The sequence below is a fragment of the Cupressus sempervirens genome, chromosome 11 (assembly GCF_028749045.1).
Source record: "Cupressus sempervirens isolate cs-2001-9-10 chromosome 11, ASM2874904v1, whole genome shotgun sequence".
NCBI classification, from domain to species: domain Eukaryota; kingdom Viridiplantae; phylum Streptophyta; class Pinopsida; order Cupressales; family Cupressaceae; genus Cupressus; species Cupressus sempervirens.
Genome location: NC_143128.1, coordinates 407,956,636 through 407,982,437, shown reverse-complemented (window position 1 = coordinate 407,982,437; position 25,802 = coordinate 407,956,636). Strand labels below are relative to the sequence as shown.

General features: G+C 39.9%; 10 pseudogenes; all 10 read right to left on the bottom strand.

The window, feature by feature from the left end:
* Nucleotides 1-6,755: 6,755 nt before the first annotated feature.
* On the bottom strand, nucleotides 6,756-6,874 carry LOC149530185 (5S ribosomal RNA; annotated as a pseudogene).
* A 2,089-nt stretch (nucleotides 6,875-8,963) lies between these two features.
* LOC149530184 (5S ribosomal RNA) lies at nucleotides 8,964-9,082 on the bottom strand (annotated as a pseudogene).
* A 5,960-nt stretch (nucleotides 9,083-15,042) lies between these two features.
* LOC149530183 (5S ribosomal RNA) lies at nucleotides 15,043-15,161 on the bottom strand (annotated as a pseudogene).
* Nucleotides 15,162-18,551: 3,390 nt separating this feature from the next.
* On the bottom strand, nucleotides 18,552-18,670 carry LOC149530182 (5S ribosomal RNA; annotated as a pseudogene).
* Nucleotides 18,671-19,249: 579 nt separating this feature from the next.
* LOC149530181 (5S ribosomal RNA) lies at nucleotides 19,250-19,368 on the bottom strand (annotated as a pseudogene).
* A 559-nt stretch (nucleotides 19,369-19,927) lies between these two features.
* On the bottom strand, nucleotides 19,928-20,046 carry LOC149530180 (5S ribosomal RNA; annotated as a pseudogene).
* A 1,566-nt stretch (nucleotides 20,047-21,612) lies between these two features.
* LOC149530179 (5S ribosomal RNA) lies at nucleotides 21,613-21,731 on the bottom strand (annotated as a pseudogene).
* A 580-nt stretch (nucleotides 21,732-22,311) lies between these two features.
* LOC149530178 (5S ribosomal RNA) lies at nucleotides 22,312-22,430 on the bottom strand (annotated as a pseudogene).
* Nucleotides 22,431-23,012: 582 nt separating this feature from the next.
* LOC149530177 (5S ribosomal RNA) lies at nucleotides 23,013-23,131 on the bottom strand (annotated as a pseudogene).
* A 582-nt stretch (nucleotides 23,132-23,713) lies between these two features.
* On the bottom strand, nucleotides 23,714-23,832 carry LOC149530176 (5S ribosomal RNA; annotated as a pseudogene).
* Nucleotides 23,833-25,802: the final 1,970 nt, after the last annotated feature.

The window sequence follows — 25,802 nt, the reverse complement described above, 5'->3', positions numbered from 1 at the left end:
GATGTGGAAGGTACTGCAATGTTTAGGGTGGCTAGAAAACTCAGCAATGTTAAAAGGATGGTAAAAGCTTGGAATAAGTAAGATTTTGGTCATTTATTCTCACTTAAAGAGGATCTCTCTACAAATCTCTCTTCTATCCAAGCCTCAATTCAAGAAAATGGGTATGATGCCTCGAATAGGGAAGAAGAGCTATCCATCCTGTCTGATTTACATGACATCATTAGCAAAGAGGAAAAGTTCTGGAGGCAAAGATCTAGAATCAACTAGCTCAAGGAAGGAGACCAGAACACAAAGTTCTTCCATTTATCCACTCTTAAACATAGAGAAAATAACAGGATTCCAGGCTTGAAGAAAGACCAGGGTGTGTTAACAAAGGAAGAAGATCTATCAAATGAAGTTGTTTCTTTTTTCTCTTCCCTGCTATCTTTAGATCCTTTGCTCTCTAAAGTGGACCAAGATGACATTGTTTCTTCTATCCCTCAGATCCTCCAATTGCACCATAATTATTTGCTTCGGGCCATTCCTTCTAATTCTAAAGTAAGAGAAGCTCCTTTTTCTCTTCCGGCAGATAAATCACCTAGACCAAATGGTTTTCCCACCTTCTTTTTCCAAATGTACTGGCCCATCATTATGAAGGATGTTATAAAGGCGATTCATTAATTCTTTGGAGCTAGAAGTATTCTGAAGGAAATTAACTCTACATTCTTAGTTCTCATTCCCAAAGTGTCAGGAGCTGACACTCTAGATAAGTTTAGACCCATCAGTTTATGCAACTCATTTTATAAGATCATCTCGAAGGTGCTCACTTTGAGGCTGCTCAAGCTTCTCCCCCTGATTATTTCTCAACAACAATTTGGTTTTGTCCTAGGCAGATAGATTTTAGATTTGATTATTATGGTGCATGAAGTGATTCACTCTATGGAAGCTGGAAAGAGAGAAGGGATGTTACTCAAACTAGACATGTCCAAAGCTTACGATCGAGTGGATTGGTCTTTTTTGGAGTTGGTTTTGAAATCTTTTGGCTTTGATGAAAAATCATGTAAGCTAATCGCCCAACTGGTCACCACCCCCTCTCTAGCTATTTTAGTGAATGGATCCCCCTCTAATTTATTCAAACCTACTAGAGGCCTATGTCAAGGGGATTCTCTTTCACCTATACTCTTTATTATCCTGGCAGAATGTATTGGTAGACTCATGCAGAAGAAAAAGGAAGAAGGGAGGATCAAATGTTTTAAACCTTCTTCCAAATGCACCCCTTTTATGCATCAATAATTTTTTGATGACACTATTATGGTTGGAGAGGCCTTGGTCAAGGAGGAAAAGGCTATGAAAGACACCTTAGAAACATATTCTAGAGGGTCGGGGCAGCTCATCAATTGGTACAAAAGCTCTATTTTCTTTATCACTACCTTGGAGGAAAGGCATAAGAGAATCTCTAGAATCCTAGGATGTCAAGTGGGGAAGCTTCCTTCTACCTACCTTGGACTCCCCTTGGGAATGTCCCCATCTGACTCCTTCTAGAATGGCATCATGGAAAGGTTCAGTAAGAAGTTGGCAGGCTGGAAAGGAGCCATTCTTAGCCAAGCTAGAAAATGTCAACCAGTTAAATCCATCCTCCAAAACTTGTCAATATATGCTCTGAGCCTTTTACCATACCGGTGAAATATGCTGAGAGGATGGAGAAAATCCAAAGGGATTTTTTATGGATGAGAGTTGAAAGGAATAAAAGGTACCCCCTTGTTGCAAGGGACAAAATTTTCCTCCCTAAGAAGAAAGGAATTCTGGGAATTACGAAGTTCATTCACCTTAATAAGGCCCTCTTGGAAAAGAAAATCTAGTGCATCTTTAGTAGCTTGAGGGAATGGAGAGACACTATGGTAAATAAGTATATAAAAAGGCCCTCTATTTAGTTCACCCTATTTAGTGAGGATATCCTAAGAGGCTCTGTTGTTTGGAATGGTTTCTTAAAAGCTAGGGACTTGGCTAACTCTAAAGTCTCTTGGAAGGTGGGTAATGGGGAGAACATTTTGTTTTGGTCTAACTATTGGATTTCTTAGGGCCCCCTTATGAACAACCCTAGCTATGGATTATGGCCTAATGATTGCATCAACCTTTATGGGCATAAAGTCAACAATTATAGGACCAAACTAGGGTGGGGGGACCTTTCCATTATCTTAGAGGACCTCAAACCAATCATGATCATGCTTAATTCCTTATCCCTTAGCAATAATAAGGATGAACTAGTTTGGAGGGATAATGCCAATGGGCTCTATTCGATTGCCTCTGGTTACTATGCTTTATGGAGCTTAAAATAGTCTCCCCCTTGGTTGAGGGCTTGGTTCCCTAGCCTCAGACCAAAATTCAACATGTTTCTTTGGTTGGCTCTTCAGGATAAAACTCTCACCCAGGAAAATCTCGTCAAAAGAGGTCACATCTTGCCCAGTAGATTTTTTTGTGTAAAGAAGAGTCAGAGATAGGTAACCATATGTTTGTTCATTATTCTTACTCTAGGACAATTTGGGGCTTACTCACACATGACTTAGGCCATAGCTGGTGCTTTCCTTCTAACCTTCTAGACCTTTTCTATCAATGGCATGACATGTTCAATGGTTTTGCCTTGCAAGAAATTAGCTCCTAGATCTTGGCCCATTTTTGTTGAAGCATATGGAAGGAGAGAAACAATCAGATTTTCAGAGATAGGAAGGAGCTGGATTTAGTTGTTGGGAGAAAGATCTTCAGTAACATAAAGGAAATTTTTTATATGAGGAAGGGGGGTGATTTTGAGATTGGAGGAAAGAAAAAGGAGAAGGTAAAAGATAGGGCAAAAAGACAGGAAGCCAAGTGGCTCCTCCCCCCTCAAGGCTGGCATAAAGCCAACTTTGACGGAGCCTCCAAGGGCAACCCTAGATCCTTGAGTAGTGGAGGTGTAATAAGGAATGAAAATGGAAACTGTATTGCGGCTTTTTCTCTCATATTGGGATTCTAAACAAATCATTTTGCGGAAGCCAACACTGCATGCAATGTAGTAAATCTGTCTTTTGAAATTGGGTTTAGCAATTTATGGCTCGAAGGGGACTCGAATAACATTATAAAGTGCATCAATGGAAAATCACATCCATCATGGATGATTGCAAATCTTATTTATGAGACTCATGTGACCCTCACCAAATTTAATATAATCCACAGCACTCATACTTCTTGGGAAGCAAACCCAGTTGCCGACAGGTTTGTGAATATAGGGGTGGGCACAAACCAAAAAATGACTTGGCTTCCCGAAACTTGTTTGTCAATAGACATTAAAAGTATGATTGACTTGGATAAAATCCAAGGAAGTATGAAGAAAATCAAGCTATAATTATGAATATGAAGGGTTTAAGAAATAAGGGTACTTTTCAAGATGGAAGCATGGGAAATCGTAAATGCAGTTTTCCATTATTGATTAATCGACACACTTTGTGGGTTATTTTTTGCAATCACTTCTGGGGAAATAACAAGGTTATTTTTCTTTATTCATTGCTAACTCTCAGAGGTCCATTTTAGTCACAGAGTGAAGAGCACATGAGTAAAGAGGGTGTGTAGTGTGCGAAAATGGTAGGTGAGAAATGTAGAAAGGAGCCGGTGGGAGATTTTGAGAAATGGAGAAGTAGGCCAAAAGTGTGGGAAAAGCTTGAAGAAGGTGGGGTTACCAATTATATCATGAAGCTGCATGGATTCGATCTAGAGGTGACCAAAAGTATGGTGGGCTCCTAGAAGGATGGCAGGGTGAAGGTGAATGGTGTCTACTTTCGGATAACAGAGGAGGTGATTGCAACTATCACCAAAATCCCTATCGACGATTTTAAATTCTTCAGGGATAAGAAGCTCTCGGCCAATGTGGTTAAGGACTTTATGGAGAGTGAGAAGGAATTGAAGGTGCTGAAAAATATTGACACCTACTATGTCCCCGACTCCATGAAGAAGCGGTGGAGGTATGTTCTGAAAGCTGTTATCGAGTGCATTAATTTGGACCCTAGGTATGATAGAGCTTGTACCCACCACTTTGTTATATTGAATCATTTCCAGAATAATGCCAAAATTCCCTTTCCTTATTATTTGTTAACCTCTATGAGCAAGGTGGTGGACAGCTTCAAAAAGAAGCCCACCACAAACTTGGCTCTGCACGAGGGGTTTCTGCTACTTATTCATGAGCACTTCAAGGCTCAGACTATAAGTATCGCTCCCCCTAAGGCAGAGAATGTGGAGTCTAGTAGTTCTAGTTACTCCTCTGACTCGGATGAAATACAAAGCCTCAGCTCTGAGAAAGGTGGGATCTCTTCTTCGGGGAAAGCAGCGACTTACCAAGCTAAAAAATTGCCCTCCCCCATTACCCCTAGCAGAAAAAGCCCTATGGATCTTGGGCTGAAGCCTCCTGAGAAGCCTAAGGAGGGAGACAACAATGATGAGGAGGAGCCAGAGTTTGAGAAGGTGGTTAAGGAGATGCAGGAGGAAATTAAGGAGGAAAGTGGAAGGAAGAAATGCAAGAGGGAGAGTTTGGAGGAAGTGCACTCTCAATTTGAGGAAGCATCCATGCTGCCCCTATCTCCTATCCATCTCCAACCTAAGGAGCCAAAAGAGGAGAAAGTTGGGTATGTGGAAGGGGAAGTGCAAACCAATGATAGGAGGAAAGCTTGGATAAACTTCAATGTCAAGACTTCGAAGATGGGCATCTTTAGGGAGGCCATGAATCCCCAAATCCTCGTAGAAAATCAAGAAGAATAGCAGCTGGAAGAACTCATTGACCCATTGATTGTGGCTATTTTGGACAAAGCTAGGGAGATAGGGATGAACCTTTTGAATAATGCTCATACTAGTATGATTGACAATTTTAGATCAATCAAATGGCTTTTCCATGAGCTAGAGGAGGTCAAAGATTAGGTAAAACATTTTGAGGCAATAAGGAAAGGGATTGATGCTAATAGAAGGACGGATTTGACTAACAGGCTCAGTCTGGCAGAAAAAAGGATACATAACTTGGAGAACTACAATCACAACCTAGCGAATCAAATTTTCTCTTTGTTAAGCTCCATTAACAACAACATCATCTCTCTTATGGTATGGATCAAAGATAGAGAAATGCAGGATGATGAGGAAGGAAAAGATAGGGATGAAGCTAGAATAGAGGATGGCTTTGCAAAGGATAACACCATTCCTGATTAGAACTAGGGGAACGAAAGGGTGCAACAGCTAGAAGTGGAGGAGAATCAACTGGCCTTTGAGGCTACTTAGGTTATGCAAGAGCTGGAGTGAAAGAATGAGGAATAACTCTCGCCTATTCTTTTGTTTCTCATTGTCTTTTGGCTTTTTGTTCTGGCTTTAGGCCGTGGTTTTACTTCTTTTTTTTATCCTGGTCTTTTCTCAAAACTCTACTTTTTGGCTGGGCTTTATGCTTATTATCAGCCTTTAAACTTATACTTTTTTGGCTAGGCTTTCATGCTTATTATCAGCCTTTTATGTTTTAACTTTTGGGTTTTAGGATCCCTGTAAAACCTGTTTATCTAATCAAAAACACTACAAAGTATGAAGCATTGCTCCTAGGCCTGCAGGAAGCCAAAGCAAAGAATATAAAGATTTTGAAGGTGAGAGGAAATGCTGAACTCATCATAAAATAGGTAAGGAAGCAATTTTCTATGAAAAATGATAAGTTGAGACATTACAGGAATCTAGTTTGGGATGAAATTGAATCTTTTGATTCTTTCTCTATTCAATTTGTGCCTCGTTCACAAAATACTAAAGTTGACTCTTTTGTTGTCTTGGCCTCTTTTTTGCTACCACGTCTAGAATTCAAAAGTGATACTTATAGAATTGATATGATTTACAGACCTAGGGTCCCAAATAATGTAAATCATTGGCAGGTTTTTGATAATGATGCACAATTAAAGGACTTGATTGAATGTGCTGGAAATTTCAATGATACTTTCTTTAAAGGGTCGAACACTGATGAAAAATTAATCAGAGAAGAATTAACTAAATCAGGAGAAGTTGTTCAATTAAAAGGTAACAAAATTCCAAAAGGGTTGGTATCTTTAGAACATCTCTTTGGTAGAAAGGATGACAGCACCATGAAAAAGGGAAATGATCCTAACAAAGACCAAGGGGAACATGACAAAATCAACATTGGGGATGAAGAAAACCCTAAATGGATTTCCATTGGCCAAAATTGCTTCAAAAAAGAGAAAGATAGATTGTTGAAACTTCTTGCCAAATATCCAAATGTTTTTGTCTGGGGATACAAATACTTAAAGAACTTCAAGAATGGTGAATTTATGCATCATATACCTCTAAAACTAGGAGATGCCACTTTTAGGCAAAAGCTCAGAAAATATAATCCTAAAGTATCCAAGGCTATTTTGAAAGAAGTAGAGAAGATGGTGAAATCTTGCATAATTTAGCCAATCCATCACTTGACTTGGACAGTGAATATTGTTCCTATGAGAATGAAAAATGGTGAAATAAGAATTTGTGTAGACTTTAGGAACCAAGCAAGTCTCAAGGATATATGGAGATTACTTTGTTGAGGAACATAAATTTTACATGACCTTTAGTGCCTAGAATGAACCTTATCAAGCACTAATACCCTGCTTTATCATGCACTCAAAGTCAACATGAGTCATTGTATGTGAGGAGAAGGGGATAGGTAATTAAAAATGGGCTTTGAGGAGTACAAGATCATTCCAAATATAACAATGACAAAGCCATATGCTCAAAAAAGTAAAAGAAGGGTGCAACATCGAGACTTCCCAAGAGATCACCTATCCTAGTACTACTCCAGCCCAAGCATGCTTAACTGCAGAGCTCTAATGGGATCTAGTACACTAACATTGGTATGATCACACCCAACACCAAACTCTCAAACCCTTGTGTTAGCCCATGTATCATTATGCAACCTTATCTAGGATGCACCTTATAAAGCACTCAAAGCACACCTTATCAAGCACCTAGAATGCACAAGAGATTAAAAAGCACTTTGTCACTAACAATGCACCTTATTTGGCCCTTAGAAGGTGCTGATAGCAAGAAAGGCATGGGTTTCTCTCCAAACAACTCCTCCCAATGAAGCCACGTGGATAATTTGAAGAAGAACAGAGATGCAGGTCAAAGGTTATGGCCCTCAAAAGTTCTTGGATCAATTTCCCAATCTTATAAACTTTTATTTTCTTCATCGCAATAATCAATTGTTACATTGACTATTTCATCATTATGGAGATTACTTTGTTGAGGAACAAAAATTTTACATCACCTTTAGTGCCTAGAATGCACCTTATCTAGTACTAAGAATGTGCATTATTGAGCACTCAAAATGAACATGAGTTGCAGCTGTAGACACCTAAAAATCCTTTAAAAAATAAAGTATTTTTATTTTCTAAAAAATACCTGATGACATCATCATTTAATTAATTAATTATTTAATTGATTAATTAATTAATTTTTATGCCATTAAATCCCTTTATCTTAATTAAAAATATTTAATTAAGGAATCCCTCCCAAAAATGTTTAAATCTTATTTAAACATTATTTCCTTATTTATTAATTATTTAATTAATAAATTGACCAAAAATCCTAAAATAAATAAAAAATTTATTTTTTGCCCAAAACTTGGCCAATTTCCTTATGACCAATAACCTCTTCCAAAATCTTCTAATCCTTCTTTAATTTCGATTAAAGGCTAATCTCATCATTTCCTACCCCTAATCCCAACTCAAAATATTTAATCAAGATTAAATATTAATCCTCATGTTTATTAAAAAAGTTTTAATAAATATATCCTCAACCCAAAACCTTGAAATAAATAAAACATTATTTATTTCCTAAAAATCTAATTTATCCTCATCCTAAGAAGTTCTAGACTCTTCTAGAAAGTCTTCATCCTCATCCTAGGAAATTCTAGACTATTCTAGAAAGTCTTTATCCTCATCCAAAGTCTAGACTCTTCTAGAAGATGTCTTTAAACCTAATCCTAATCCCCTCCTAACCTTGTCACATTCCTTAAACATGGGTTAAAACTTACTAACCCAAGCCAAAGTTAACAAATATCTCCTCCTTCACCCACCCTCATTAAATGCCATCCACTTGCCTATCCCTACGCTAATCCTAAACCATCCTAATCCATCCTCTAATCATTTGCACAAGCCTAAGCAAGTTTAAAACTTTCCTAATCAAGTCCAAGTCGAAATTTCTCTCATCACCCTCAAAATATCTCAACCATAAAACTTTATGAAGTCCACTAGGTCATAAATGACTCTTACAAGCCCTTTTATTGCTCTTACAAGTCATTATGAGGGTCTTTATGAAGATTTTATCCCTTGAGCCTCCTTTGTTGACTCATCCTTCCCCTTTCTTCCATCCTCTCACCATGTGACATGTGTCACTCCTTGATTGGTTGTAAGGAAGCACAATCCATGTGCTCTCCTCTCATGCAATCTAAGCCCTCCATGAGCTTTTTCTCATCCTTGCATCTTAGCCCTCAATCCCTCAAGCCTCTTGCCTATAAATTGGATCCTTCCCCTTTGCAAAATAACACAATCCATGAAGTAAAGTTATAATGCTATTTTGAGAGCCAAATCCATACTAAAGCCATCTATCCACACCAAAAATCCACAATCATCCATTGAAGCCTTTGGAAGCATATTGAGCATACATCCTATCCATTTAGATAAAGCTAGTCAACAAGAGAGATTCTTATTGAGAGAGTCCATTAATGGCTCATATTCTCAATTGAGAGCTCATCTTAGTCTATCTTGAAGTTTATGAATTTTTTTTAGTTTGTAGAAGCTTTATTTAAATTTGGTTTCTATTAGCATACTAACATTGCTCATATACAACAGCAGGGGAGGAGAAGGGGATGGGCGATTGAAAATGGGCTTTGAGGAGCATGAGAGTAGTCAAATGTAACAATGACATAGTTGGATGCTTAAAAAAGTAAATGAAGGTTGCAACACTGAGACTTCCCAAGAGGTCACCCATCCTAGTACTACTTTGGTCTGAGAGTGCTCAACTATAGAGTTCAAATGGGATCTGGTGCACTAACACTGGTATGATCACACCCAACACCACACTCTCACACTCTTGTATTAGCCCATGCATCATGGTGTAACCTTATCTAGGAGAAACCTTATCGAGCACTTAGACCGCACCTTATCGAGCACCCAAAATGCATGGGAGAATGAAAAGTACTTCAACACTAAGAATGCACCTTATCCAACACTTGGAAGATGCCGATAGGAAGAAAGGCATAAGTTTCTCTCCATACAACTCCTCCTAATGAAGCCACATGGATAATTTGAAGAAGAATAGAGATGTGGGTCAAAGGTTATGGCCCTCCCAAGTCAATGGAACTTAGAGCATACCTTATCAATCTCCTAGAATGCAAGGGAGAGTAAAAAGCTCTCTGACACTTGGAACACACCTTATCTGGCACTCAAAAGGCCCTGATAGGAAGAAAGGTAGGGGTTTCTCTCCAAACAACTTGTCCCAATGAAGCCATGTGGATAATTTGAAGAAAAGATGCGAATCAAACATTATGGCCCGCAAAATTTCTTGGATTGATTTCCCAATCTGATAAGGTTTTATTTTCATCATCACAAGAATTAATTGTTACATCAACCATTTCATCCTTATGGAGATTACTTTGTTGAGGAACATAAATTTTATGTCACCTTTAGTTCCTAGACTGCACCTTATCTATCACTAAGAACGTGCCTTATTGAGCATTTAGAATGAACATGAGTCGGGCTACGAGAGGAGAAGTGGATGGTCAATTAAAAATGGACTTTGAGGAGCATAAGAGTAGTCCAAATGTAACATTGACACAGTTGGATGCTCAAAAAAGAAAAAGAAGGGTACAACACTAGGACTTCCTGGGAGGTGACCCATTCCAGTACTACTTTGGCCCAAGTGCACTTAATTGAGGAGTTCTAATTGGATCTGGTGCACTAACACTGGTATAATCGCACCCAACACCAAACTCTCACACCCTCATGTTAGCCCATGCATCATGGTGCAACCTTATCTAGGACACACCTTATCGAGCACCTAGAATGAATGGGAGAGTAAAAAGTACTCTAACACTAAGAATACACCTTATTGGACACATGAAAGCTACCGATAGGAAGAAAGGCACGAGTTTCTCTCCAAACAACTCCTCCCAATAAAGCCACATTGATAATTTGTTGAAGAACAGAGATGTGGGTCAAAGGTTATGGCCCTTAGAAGTTCTTGGATCAATTTCCCAATCTGATAAGCTTTTATTTTTGTCATCACAAGAATCAATTGTTACATCGACCATTTCATCCTTAAGTAGATTACTTTTTTGAGGAACATAAATTATACATCACCTTTAGTGCCTAGAATGCATCTTATCTAGCACTAAGAATGTGCCTTATAGATCACTCAGAATGAACATGAGTCAGGGTATGGGAGGAGAAGGGGATGAGTGATTAAATGGGCCTTAAGGAGCACAAGAGAAATCCAAATGTAACAGTGACATAGTCCGATGCTAAAAAAAGTAAAAGAAGGGTGCAACACTGACACTTCGCAAGAGGTCACCCATCCCTGTGCTACTCCGACCCAAGCGAGCTTAACTGGGGAGTTCTAATGGAGTTTAGTGCACTAACATTGATATGATCGCACCCAACTACAATCTCTCACTCCCTCGTGTTAGCCAATGCATCATGGTGCAACCTTATCTAGGATGCACCTTATCAAGCACTCTAAGTGCACCTTATCAAGCACCCAGAATGCACGGGAGAGTAAAAAGCACTCTAACACTTAAAATGCACCTTATTTGGCACTTTGAAGGCACTGATAGGAAGAAAGGCACAGGTTTCTCTCTAAATAACTCCTCCCAATAAAGCCACATGGATAATTTGAGGAAGGGAGATGTGAGTAAAAGGTTATGGCCCTTAGAAGTTCTTGGATCAATTTCCCAATCTGATAAGCTTTTATTTTCATCATCACAAGAATCAATTGTTACATCAACCATTTCATCCTTATGGAGATTACTTTTTTGAGGAACACAAATTTTACATTACTTTTAGTGCCTAGAATGCACCATATCTATCACTAAGAATGTGCCTTATCGAGCACTCAGAATGAACATGAGTCGCGGTATGGGAGGAAAAGTGGATGGGTGATTGAAAATGGGCTTTGAGGAGCACAAGAGTAGTCCAAATGTAACAATGATAGGGCCGGATGCTCAAAAATGTAACAGAAGGGTGCAACACCGTGACTTCCCAAGTGGTCACCCATCCAAGTACTACTACTGCCCAAGCGCGCTCATCTGTGGAGTTTTGATTAGATCTAGTGAACTAACATTGGTATGATCGCACCCAATACCAAACTCTCAAACCCTCATGTTAGCCAATGCATCATTGTGCAACCATATCTAGTATGCAGCTTATTGAGCACTCAGAGTGCACCTTATCAAGCACCTAGAATGCATGGTAGAGTAAAAACAACTCTGACACTAAGAACACACCTTATTCGACACTTAGAAGTCATCGATAGGAAGAAAGGCATGGGTTCCTCTCCAAACAACTCCCAAAGAAGCCACGTGTATAATTTGAAGAAGAATGGAGATGTTGGTCAAATGTTATGTCCCTCAGAAGTTCTTGGATCAATTTCCCAATCTTATAAGCTTTCGTTTTCATCATCACAAGAATTAATTGTTACATCAACCATTTCATCCTTATGGAGATTACTTTGTTGAGGAACATAAATTTTATGTCACCTTTAGTGCCCAGAATGCACCTTATCTAGCACTAAGAATGTGCCTTATCGAGCACTTAGAATGAACATGGGTTGAGGTATAGGACGAGAAGGGGATTGGCGATTGATAATGGGCTTTGAGGAGCATGAGAGCAATCAAAATATAACAATGACATAGTCAAATGCTCAAAAAAGTAAAAGAAGTGTGCAACATCTAGACATCCCGAGAGGTCACCCATCCCACTACTACTTCGGCCCAAATGTGCTCAACTACAAAGTTCATATAGGAACCAGTGCACTAACATTAGTACGATCGTAGCCAACACCAAAATCTCAAACTTGTCATGTTAGCCCATGAATCATGGTGAAACCTTATCTAGGGTGCACCTTATTGAGCACTCAGAGTGCACCTTATCGACCACCTAGAATGCATGAGAGAATAAAAACCACTTCGACACTAAGAATACACCTTATCTGGCACTTGTAAGGCACCGATATGAAGAATGACACAAGTTTCTCTCCAAACAAGTCCTCCTAATGAAGCCACATGGATAATTTGAACAACAACGAAGATGCAAGTCAAAGTTTATGGCCCTCAGAAGTTCTTGGATCAATTTCCCAATCTTATACAATTTTAATTTCGTCATCACAAAAATCATTTGTTACGTCGACCATTTCATCCTTATGGATATTACTTTTTTGAGGAACATAAAATTTACATCACCTTTAGTACCTAGAATGCACCTTATCTAGCACAAATAACATTCCTTATCGAGCACTCAGGATGAACATGAGTCAAGGTATGGGAGGAGAAGGGGATGGGCGATTGAAAATGGGCTTTGAGGAGCATGAGAGTAGTCCAAATGTAACAATGACACAGCTGGATGCAAAGAAACGTAAAAGAAGGGTGCAACACCAGGACATCCCCGGAGGTCACCCGTCCTAGTGCTACTCTGACCCAAGCATGCTCAATTGCAGTGTTCTGACTGGATCTACTCCACTAACTCTGCTATGATTGCACCTAACACCAAACTCTCACACCCTCATATTAGCCCATGCATCATGGTGCAACCTTATCTAGGATGCACCTTATCGAGCACTCAGAGTGCACCTTATCGAGCACCCAGAATGCATGGGAGAGTAAAAAGCACTTTGTACTAAGAATGCACCTTATTTAACACTTGAAAGGTGCCTATAGGTTGAAAGGCATAGGTTTCTCTCCAAAAAACTCCTCCCAATGAAGCCACGTGGATAATTTGAAGAAGAACAGAGATGTTAGTCAAAAGGTTTTGGCCCTCAAAAGTTTGTGGATCAATTTCCCAATCTTATAAGTTTTTATTTTCATCATCACAAGAATAAATTGTTACATCGACCATTTCATCCTTATGGCTATTACTTTATTAAGGAACTTAAATTTCAGATCACCTTTAGTGCCTACAATGCACCTTATTTAGCACTAAGAATGTGCCTTACCGAGTACTTAGAATGAACATGAGTCAACGTACAAGAGGAGAAGGGGATGGGTGATTGAAAATAGGCTTTGAGGAGCATGAGAGCAGTCCAAATGTAACAATCACATAGCTAGATGCTCAAAAAAGTAAAAGAAGGGTGCAATACTGAGACTTCCTGGGAGGTCACCCATCCTAGTACTACTCCAACTCAAGCATGCTCAACTGCGGAGTTCTAATGGGATCCAGTGCACTAGCATTTGTATGATCACAGCCAGCACCAAACTCTCACACCCTTGTGTTAGCCCATGCCTCATGGTGTAACCTTATCTAGGATGCACCTTATCGACCACTCGAAGTGCACCTTATCGAGCACCCTAAATGCACGAGAGAGTAAAAAGAACTACGACACTACAAACGCAACTTATTCGGCACGCAGAAGGCATTGATAGGAAGAAAAGAATAAGTTTCTCTCCAAAAACTCCTCCCAATGAAGTCATGTGGATAATTTGAAGAAGAACGGAGATGCGGGTCAAAGATTATGGCCCTCAGAAGTTTTGAAGGGATCTGGTGTGCTAATACTAGCATGATCGCACCCAACACCAAACTCTCACACCCTCGTGTAAGCCTATGCATCATAATGGAACCTTATCTAGGATGCACCTTATTGAGCACTCAAAGTGCACCTTATCATGCACCCAAAATGCACAGGATAGTAAAAAGCACTCTGACATTAAGAATGCACCTTGTCTAGCACTTGAAAGGCATTGGTAGGAAGAAAATCATTGCTTTCTCTCCAAACAAGTCCTTCCAATTAAGCCATGTCTATAATTTGAAGAACAAAGATGTGGGTCAAAGGTTATGGCCATCAAAAGTTCTTGAATTGATTTTCCAATCTTATAGGCTTTCATTTTTGTCATCACAAGAATCAACTGTTACATCAACCATTTCATCCTTATAGAGATTAATTTATTGAGAAACATAAATTTTAGGTCAGCTTTAGTGCCTAGAATACACCTTATCTAGCACTAAGAATGTGCCTTATCGAGCACTGAGAATGAACATGAGTCAAGATACAAGATGACAAGGGGATGGGCAATTGAAAATGGGCTTTGAGGAGAATGAGATTAGTCCAAATGTAACAATGACACAACTAGATGCTCAAAAATGTAAAAGAAGGGTGCATCACCAAGACTTCCCAGGAGGTCACCCATCCTAGTACTACTTTGGTTCGAGCGCTTAACTACAAAGTTCTGATGGGATCAGGTGTACTAACGCTTCTATGATTGCACCAAACACCATACTCTCACACCCTTGTGTTAGCCCATGCATCATAGTGCAACCTTATCTAGGACACACCTTATCGAGGACTTGGAGTGCACCTTGTTGAGCCACCATAACTCTAACACTAAGAACACACCTTATCTAGTACTCAAAAGGCACCAATAGGAAAAAAGGCACAAATTTCTCTCCAAACAACTCCTCCCAATGAAGCCACATGGATAATTTGTAGAAAAATGGAGATGTAGGTCAAAGGTTATGGCCCTCGAAAGTTCTTGAATCAATTTCTCAATCTTATAAGCTTTTATTTTCATCATCACAAGAATCAATTGTTACATCAACCATTCCATCCTTATGGACATTACTATGCTAGGGAACATAAATTTTACCTCACCTTTAGTGTCTAGAATGCACCTAATCTAGCACTAAGAATGTGCCTTATCCAGCACTCAGAATGCACATGAATCGTTGTTCAGGAGGAGAAGGAGATGGGCTATTGAAAATGGGCTTTGAGGAGCATTAGAGCAGTTAAAATGTAACAATGTCATAGCTGAATCCTCAAAAAAGTAAAAGGATGCAACACCGAGACTTCTTGGGAGGTCACCCATCCTAGTACTACTCTAGGCCAAGCGCACTTGACTGTGGAGTTCTAATGGGATCTGATGCACTAACACTAGTATGATTACACCCAACACCAAACTCTCACACCCTCTTGTTAGCCCATGCATCATAATGCAATCTTATCTAGGATGCACCTTATTGAGCACTCAAAGTGCACCTTATCAAGCACCCAGAATGCATGAGAGAGTAAAAAGTACTCTAACACTAAGAACACACCTTATCTGGCACATGGAAGGTGTCAATAGGAAGAAAGGCATGGGTTTTTCTCCAAGCAACTTCTCCCAATGAAACCATGTGAATAATTTGCAAAGGAACGGAGATGCAGGTCAAAGGTTATGGCCCTCAAAAGTTCTTGGATCAATTTCCAAATCTTATTATGTTTTATTTTCATCATCATAATAATCAATTGTTACATCAACCTTTTCATCCTTATGGAGATTACTTTCTTGAGGAATATAAATTTTATGTCACCTTTAGTGCCTAGAATGAACCTTATCTAGCACTAAGAATGAGCCTTATCATGCACTCAGAATGAGCATGAGTTGAGGTACGGGAGGGGAAGGGGATGAGCGATTGAAAATGGGCTTTGAGGAGCACGATAGTCCAAATGTAACAATGACACAGCTGAATGCTCAAAAAAGAAAAAGAAGGGTGCAAAATTGCGACTTCCTAGGAGGTCACCCATTCTAGTACTAATTTGGCCCAAGCATCCTTAGCTACAAAGTTCCAATGGGATCCAGTCCACTAATGCTAGTATGATCACACCCAACACCAAACTCTCAGACACTCATGTTAGCCCATGTGTCATAACGTAACCTTGTCTAGTATGCACCTTATTGAGCACTCAGAGTGCATCTTATTGAGCACCTAGAATGCACAAGAGAGTAAAAAGCACTCTGACATTAGGAACACACCTTATTTGGCACTCAGAAGGTATTGATAGGAATAAATGTAGGGGTTTCTCTCCAAATAGCTCATCCCAATGAAGCCACATGGATAATTTGAAGAAGAAGAGAGATACGGTTCAAAGGTTATGGCCCTTGGAAGTTCTTGGATCGATTTCTCGATCTTAAAAGCTCTTATTTTCATCATCACAAGAATCAATTGTTACATCAACTATTTCATCCTTATGGAGATTACTTTGTTGAGGAACACAAATTTTATGTCACCTTTAGTGCCTAGAATGCACCTTATCGAGCACTAAGAATGTGCCTTATCGAGCACTTAGAATGAACATAAGTCGTGGTACGGGGGGAGAAGGGGATGGGTGATTGAAAATGGGCTCTGAGGAGTATCAAAGTAGTCCAAATGTAATAATGACACTACCATATGCTAAAAAAAGTAAAAGAAGGGTGCAACACTGAGACTTCCCAGGAGGTCACCCATCCCAGTAATACACTAGCCTGAGTGCGCTTAACTGTGGAATTCTGATGGGATCTAGTGCACTAATGGTGGTATGCTAGCACCCAAAACCAAACTCTCAAACCCTCTTGTTAGCCAATGCATCATGGTGCAACCTTATCAAGCAATTGAAGTGCACCTTATCGAGCACTCGAAGTGCACCTTATTGAGCACTGAGAATGCACGAGAGAATAATAAGCACTCTGACACTAAGAATGTACCTTATCCATCACTCAGAAGGTGCTGATAGGAAGAAAGGCATGAGTTTCTCTCCAAAAAACTCCTCCCAATGAAGCCACGCAGCTAATTTGAAGAACATAGATGGGGGTCAAAGATTATGGCCCTCAGAAGTTCTTGGATAAATTTCCAAATCTTATAAGATTTTATTTTCATCATCACAAGAATCAATTGTTATATTAACCATTTCATCCTTATGGAGATTACTTTGTTGAGGATCACAAATTTTGTGTCACCTTTAGTGCCTAGAATGCCCCTTATCTAGCACTAAGAATGTGCCTTATCAAGCTCTCAGAATGAAGATGAGTTGTGGTATGGGAGGAGAAGGGGATGGGCGATTAAAAATGGGCTTTAAGGAGCACAAGAGTAGTCCAAATGTAACAATGACACAGCCTAATGCTCAAAAAAGTAAAAGAAGGGTGCAACACTGGGACTTCCCAGGAGGTCACTCATCCTAGTATTACTCCAGCTAAGGTTCACTTAACTATGAAGTTCTAATGGGATCTGATGCACTAATGCTAGTATGATCACACCCAACACAAAACTCTCACACCTACTTGTTAGCCCATGCATCATGGTGCAACCTTATCTAGGATGCACCTTATCAAGCACTCGGAGCACACCTTATCGAGCAACCAAAACACACAGGAGAGTAAAAAGCACTCTGGCACTAAGAAAGCACCTTATTCGGCATTCAGAAGGTGCCAATAGGAAGAAAGGCATGGGTTTCTCTGCAAACAATAGATCCTCCCAATGAAGCCACATGGATAATTTGAAGAATAACAATTATGCGAGTCAAAGGTTAAGGCCCTCAGAAGTTCTTGGATCAATTTCCCAATCTTATAAGCTTTTATTTTTGTTATCAGAAGAATCAACTATTACATCAACCATTTGATCCTTATGAAGATTACTTTGTTGAGGAACACAAATTTTATGTCACCTTTAGTTCCTAGAATGCTCCTTATCTAGCACTAAGAACGTGCCTTATCGAGCACTTAGAATGAACATGAATCGGGGTACGAGAGGAGAAGGGGATGGGCGATTGAAAATGGACATTAAGGAGCACGAGAGCAGTCCAAATGTAACAATGACACAAATAGATGCTCAAAAAAGTAAAAGAAGGGTGCAACATAGGGACTTCCCAAGAGGTCACCCATCCCAGTACTACTCCAGCCCAAGCACACTTAACTAGGGAGTTTTGATGGTATCTGATGCACTAAAGCTAGTATGATCACACCCAACATAGAAATCTCACACCCTCATGTTAGCCAATGCGTCATGGTGCAATCTTATATAGGACACATCTTATGAAGCACTCAGAGCACACCTTATCAAGTACCCAGAATGCACGGGAGAGTAAAAAGCACTATGGCACTAAGAATGTACCTTATTTGACACTAGAAAGGTAATGATAGGAAAAAAGGCACAGGTTTCTCTCCAAACAACTCCTCCCAATGAAGCCACATGGATAATTTGAAGAAGAACGGAGATGTAGGTCAAAGGTTATGGCCCTCAAAAGTTCTTGGATCAATTTCCCAATCTTATAAGCTTTTATTTTCATCATCAAAAGAATCAATTGTTACATCAACCGTTTCATTCACACAAAGATTGCTTTGTTGAGGAACACAAATTTTACATCACATTTAGTGCCTAGAATGCACCTTATCTATCACTAAGAATGTGCCTTATTGAGCACTCCAAATGAACATGAGTCGGGGTACAGGAGGATAAGTGGATGGGTGATTGAAAATGGACTTTGAAGAGCACAAGAGCAGTCCAAATGTAACAATGATGTAGCTGGATGCTAAAAAAAGTAAAAGAAGGGTGCAACATCGAGACTTCCTAGGTGGTCACCCATCCCAGTACTACTCCAGCCCAAGCATGCTTAACTCTAGAGTTCTTATGAGATCTAGTGCACTAATGCTGGTATGATCGCAGCCAACACCAAACTCTCACACCCTCATGTTAGCCGATGCATCATGGTGCAACCTTATCTAGGACACACCTTATAGAGCACACAAAGCATAACTTATCAAGCACCCAGAATGCATGGGAGAGTAAAAAGAACTCCAACACTAAGAATGCAACTTATCCAGCACTCGGAAGGTGCGTATAGGAACAAAGGCATAGGTTTCTCTCTAAATAACTCCTCCAAAGAAAGCCACATGGATAATTTAAAGAAGAATGGAGATGCGGGTCAAAGGTTATGGCCCTCAGAAGTTCTTGGATCAATTTCCCAATCTTATAAGCTTTTATATTCATCATCAAAAGAATCAATTGTTACATTAACCGTTTAATCCTTATAGAGATTAGTTTGTTGAGGAACACAAATTATACGTCACCTTTAGTGCCTAGAATGCACCTTATCTAGCACTAAGAATGTGCCTTATCAAGCACTCAGAGTGAACATGAGTCAGGGTACGGGAGGAGAAGGGGATGGGTGATTTAAAATTAGCTTTGAGGAGTACGAGAGCTATCAAAATGTAACAATGACACAACTAGATTCTCAAAAAAGTAAAAGGGTGAAACACCAGGACTTCCTAGGAGGCCACCCATCCCAGTACTACTCTGGCCCAAGCACGCTTAACAACAAAGTTTTGATGGGATCCAGTGCACTAACACTAGTATGATCACACCCAACACCAAACTCTCACACCCTTGTGTTAGCCCATGTAGCATGGTGCAACCTTATCTAGGATGCACCTTATCGAGCACCTAGAATGTATGGTAGAGTAAAAAGCACTTCGACTCTAAGAATGCACCTTATCTGGCACTTGGAAGGCACCAATAGGGAGAAAGGCATGGATTTCTCTCCAAACAACTCCTCTCAATTAAGCCACATGGATAATTTGAAGAAGAATGGAGATGTGGGTCAAAGGTTATGGCCCTCAGAAGTTCTTGGATCAATTTCCCAATCTTATAATCTTTTATTTTCGTCATCATAAGAATCAATTATTAAATCAACTGTTTCATCCTTATGGACATTACTTTGTAAAGGAACACAAATTTTATGTCACCTTTGGTGCCTAGAATGTACCTTATCTAGTGCTAAGAACGTGCCTTATCGAGCACTCATACTGAACATGAGTCATGGTATGGTAGGAGAAGGGGATGGGTGATTGAAAATGGACTTTGAGGATCACGAGAGCAGTCCAAATGTAACAATGACACAGTTGGATTCTCAAAAAAGTAAAAGAAGGGTGCAAAACTGAGACTTCCCAAGAGGTCACCCATCCTAGTACTACTTCGGCCCAAGCATGCTTAACTGTGAACTTCTGATGGGATCCACTGCACTAACACCGATATAATTGCACCCAATGCCAAACTCTTACAACCTCATGTTAGCCCATGCATCATGGTGCAACCTTATCTCGTACCCACCTTATTGAACACTCACAGCACACCTTATCTAGCACCCAGAATGCATGGGAGAGTAAAAATCACTTTGACACTAAGAAAGCACCTTGTTTGATACGTGAAAGGCACCGATAGGAAGAAAGGCACTGGTTTCTCTCCAAACAACTCCTCCCAATGAAGCCACATGGATAATTTGAAGAAGAAGGGAGATGTGGGTCAAAGGTTATGGCCCCCGAAAGTTCTTGGATCAATTTCCCAATCTTATAAGTTTTTATTTTCATCATCCCAATTCACTAAGTTGTCATGTTGAAAACACAATTATTTGCACTCCTAATTTAGCACATGTTGTCTACACCATAGATTTGCATGCTACACCATTGTAGGCTTATCCTCCCATCATTGCACTTACTTTCATGCTTAACCATATCTAGTGGACATGTGCCTGGTTGTATGAATTATCATGATGCTAACTTCTATGCATTCTAGAAGCTCTCCAAAAACCTTTATATATAGGCACTTCTTGTGTAATCTAATATAGCATATTGAATGAATATATCGTCATTCAGATCATACTCTCTCTATGGTCTACTGTTGTGCTCGTGTTTGAGTTCTTTGGTCTTGTGTGAATTCTTTCCTAAGCTAAATTTTGACACCTAGAATGCACCTTATCTAGCACTAAGAATATGCCTTATCGAGCACTCAGAATGAACATGAGGTGGGGTGCGGGAGGAGAAGGGGATGGGTGATTGAAAATGGGCTTTGAGGAGCATGAGAGTAGTCCAAATGTAACAATGACATAGCCAGATGCTCAAAAAAGTAAAAGAAGGGTGCAACACTAAGACTTCCTAGGAAGTCACCCATCCCCATACTACTCTAGCCCAAGTACGCTTAACTGCAGAGTCTTGATGGGATCCAGTGCACTAACGTTGGTATGATTGCACCCAACACCAAACTCTCACACCCTCATGTTAGCCCATGCATCATGGTGCACCCTTATCTAGGATGCATGTTATTGAGCACTCAGAGCACACCTTATCAAGCACCTAAAATGCATGGGAGAGTAAAAAGCACTTTGACACTAAGAACTCACCTTATTTGGCATTCAAAAGGCACTGATAGGAAGAAAGGCACATGTTTCTCTCTAGACAACTTCTCCCAATGAAGCCACATGGATAATTTGAAGAAGAACAAAGATGTGGGTTAAAGGTTATGGCTCTCAGAAGTTCTTGGATCAATTTCCCAATCTTATAAGCTTTTATTTTCGCAATCACAAGAATCAATTGTTACATCAACCCTTTCATCCTTATGGAGATTACTTTGTTGAGGAACATAAGTTTTACATCACCTTTAGTGCCTAGAATGCACCTTATCTAACACTAAGAACACGCCTTATAGAGCACTTAGAATGAACATTAGTTAGGCTACGGGAGGAGAAGGGGACGGGCGATTGAAAATGGGCTTTGAGGAATACAAGAGTTGTCCAAATGTAAGAAAGACATAGCTAGATGCTAAAAAAAGTAAAAGAAGGGTGCAACATCAGGACTTCCCAGTAGGTCACCCATCCCAATACAACTCTGGCCCAATTGCACTTACCTATGGAGTTCTGATGGGATCTAGTGCACTAATGTTGGTATGATCGCACCCAACACAAAACTCTCAGACCCTCATGTTAGCCCATTCATCATTGTGCAATCTTATCTAGGATACACCTTATCAAGTACTTGGAGTGCACCTTACCAAGCACCCAAAATGCTCAAGAGAGGAAAACACACTCTGACACTAAGAACGCACCTTATCCAATACTTGGAAGGCATCGATAGGAAGAAAGGCATAGGTTTCTTTCCAAAAAAACTCTTCCTAATGAAGCCACCTAGACAATTTGAAGAATGGAGATGTGGGTCAAAGGTTATAGCCCTTGGAAGCTCTTGGATCAATTTCCCAATCTTATAGCCTTTTATTTTCGTCATCACAAGAATCAATTGTTACATCGACCATTTCATCCTTATGGAGATTACTTTGTTGAGGAACGCAAATTTTATGTCACCTTTAGTGCCTAGAATGCACCTTATCTAGTACTAAGAACGCACCTTATCAAGCACTCATAATGAACATGAGTTGAGGTGGGGGAGGAGAAGGGGATGGGCAAATGAAAATGGGCTTTGAGGAGCACGAGAGCAGTCTAAATGTAACAATGACACAACCAGATGCTCAAAAAATTAAAAGAAGGGTGCAACACTAGGACTTCCCGAGAGGTCACCCATCCCAGTACTACTCTGGCCCAAGTAAGCTTAGCTGTAGAGTTCTAATGGGATCTGATGCACTAATGCTAGTATGATCATACCAAACACCAAACTCTCGCATGCTCATGTTAGCCCATGCATCATGGTACAACCTTATCTAGGATGCACCTTATCGAGCACTTGGAGCACACCATGTCGAGAACCCAAAAAGCATGAGAGAGTAAAAAGTCATCTGACACTAACAATGCACCTTATTCAGCACTCAGAAGGTGCAGATAGTAAGAAAGGTATGGGTTTCTCTCTAGACAACTCCTCTCAATGAAGCCACCTAGATAGTTTGAAGAAGAATGAAGATGTGGGTCAAAGGTTATTGCCCTTAGAAGTTCTTGGATCAATTTACCAATATTATAAGCTTTTATTTTCATCATCACAAGAATCAATTGTTACATCGACCATTTCATCCTTATGGAGATTACTTTGTTGAGGAACACAAATTTTACATCACCTTTAGAGCCTAAAATGCACTTTATCTTGCACTAAGAATGTTCTTGATCAAACACCCAAAATGAACATGAGTCAGGGTGCGGGAGGAGAAGGGGATGGGTGATTGAAAATGTGATTTGTGGACAATGAGAGTAGTCCAAATGTAACAATGACATAGTCGAATGCTCAAAAATGTAAAAGAAGGTTGCAACACTAGGACTTCCCGAGAGGTCACCCATTCTAGTACTAATCCGGCCCAAGTAAGCTTAACTACAGAGTTCTGATGGGATCCAGTGCACTAATGCTAGTATGATCGCACCCAAAACCAAACTCTCACACTCTTATGTTAGCCCATGAATCATGGTGCAACCTTATCTAGGATGCACTTTATCGAGTACTTGGAGCTCACCTTATCGAGCACCCAGAATGTACAAGAGAGTAAAAAGCTCTCTGACACTAAGAATGCACATTATCTGGCACTCAAAAGGTGCCAATAGGAAGAAAGGCATGGGTTTATCTATAGAAAACTCCTCCCAATGAAGCCATATGGATAATTTGAAGAAGAACAAAGATGCAGGTAAAAGGTTATGGCCCTCAGAAGTTCTTGGATCAATTTCCCAATCTTATAAGCTTTTATTTTCATCATCACAAGAATCAATTATTACATCAACCATTTCATCCTTATGGAGATTACTTTGTTGAGGGACGCAAATTATATGTCACCTTTAGTGCCTAGAATGCACCTTATCTAGCACTAAGAATGTGCCTTATCGAGCACACAAAATAAACATGAGTCAACATGTGGGAGGAGAAGGGGATGGTTGATTGAAAATGGGCTTTGAGGAGTGTGAGAGCAGTCCAAATGTAACAATGACACAACTGGATTCTCAAAAAAGGAAAAGAAGGGTGCAAAACTAGGACTTCCCGGGAGGTCACCCATCCCAATACTATTCCAGCCCAAGCATGCTTAATTACGGAATTCCAATGTGATCTGGTACACTAACACTAGTATAATCGCACCCAACACCAAACTCTTAGACCCTCATGTTAGCCCATGCATCATGGTGATTTCTTATCTAGGATGCACCTTATCGAGCACTCAGAGCACACCTTATTGAGCACCCAAAATGCATGAGAGAGTAAAAAGCACTCTAACACTAAGAACACACCTTATATGGCACTCAGAAGGCAGTGATAGGAAGAAAGGAACGGGTTTCTCTCTAGACAACTCCTCCCAGTGAAGCCACCTAGATAATTTGAAGAGGAACGAAGATGTGGGTCAAATTTTATGGCCATCAGAAGTTCTTGGATCAATTTCCCAATCTTATAAGCTTTTATTTTTGTCATCACAAGAATCAATTGTTAAATCGACCATTTCATCCTTATGGAGATTACTTTATTGAGGAACACAAATTTTACATCACCTTTAGTGCCTAGAATGCACCTTATCTTACACTAAGAACATGCCTTATTGAGCACTCAAAATGAACATGAGTCAGGGTGCGGGAGGAGAAGGGGATGGGTGATTGAAAATGAGCTTTGAGGAGCACAAGAGCAATCCAAATTTAACAATGACAGAGCTAGATGTTCAAAAAAGTAAAAGAAGGTTTCAACACTGGGACTTCCTAGGAGGTCACCCTTCTGAGTACTACTCCGGCCCAAGTAAGCTGAACTGCTAAGTTCTGATGGCATCTGGTACACTAACGCTAGTATGATCACACCCCACACCAAACTCTCACACCCTTGTGTTAGCCCATGCATCATGGTGCAACCATATCTAGGACACACCTTATTGAGTACTTGAAGTGCACCTTATCAAGCACCCAAAATGCACGAGAGAGTAAAAAGCACTCTAACACTAAGAACGCACCTTATATAGCACTCAAAATTTTCTGATAGGAAGAAAGCCATGGCTTTCTCTCTAGACAACTCCTCCCAATGAAGCCACATAGATAATTTGAAGAACAACAGAGATGCAGGTCTAAGGTTATGGCCCTCAAAAGTTCTTGGATCAATTTCCCAATCTTATAAGCTTTTATTTTTGTCATCACAAGAATCAATTGTTACATCGATTGTTTCATCCTTATGGAGATTACTTTATTGAGGAAGACAAATTTTACGTCACATTTAGTGCCTAGAATGCAACTTATCTAGCACTAAGAATGTGCCTTATCAAGCAAGCAGAATGAACATGAGTCGGTGTGTGGGACAAGAAGGGGATGGGTGATTGAAAATGGGCTTTAAGGAGCCTGAGAGCTATCCAAATGTAACAATGACATTGTCGGATGCTCAAAAAAGTAAAAGAAGGGTGCAACATGGTGACTTCCTAGGAGGTCACCAATCCCAATGCTAGTCTAGCCCAAGTGCCCTTAACTGCAGCATTCTAATGAGATCCAATGCACTAATGTTGTTATGATTGCACCCAACACTAAACTATCACACCCTTGTGTTAGCCCATGCATCATTATGCAACCTTATCTAGGACACACCTTATCAAGTGCTTAGAGCACACGTTATTGAGAACCTAGAATGGATGAAAGAATAAAAAGCACTCTGACACTAAGAATACATCTTATTCAGCACTTAGAAGGCACTGATAGGAAGAAAGACATGGGTTTACCTACAAACAACTCCCAATGAAGCCATGTGGATAATTTGAAGATGAACGATGATGTGTGTTAAAGGTTATGGCCCTCAAAAGTTCTTGGATCAATTTCCAAATCTTATAAGCATTTTTTTTTTTCATCACAACAATTGTTACATTGATCATTTCATCCTTATGGAGATTACTTTTTTGAAGAACACAAATTTTATGTCACCTTTTGTGCCTAGAATACAACTTATCTAGAACTAGGAACGTGCCTTATCAAGAATGAAAATAGGTTGAGATGTGGGAGGAGAAGGGGATGGGCGATTGAAAATGGGATTTGAGGAGCTTGAGTGCAGTCCAAATGTAACAATGACACAACCAAAAGCTCAAAAAAGTAAAAGA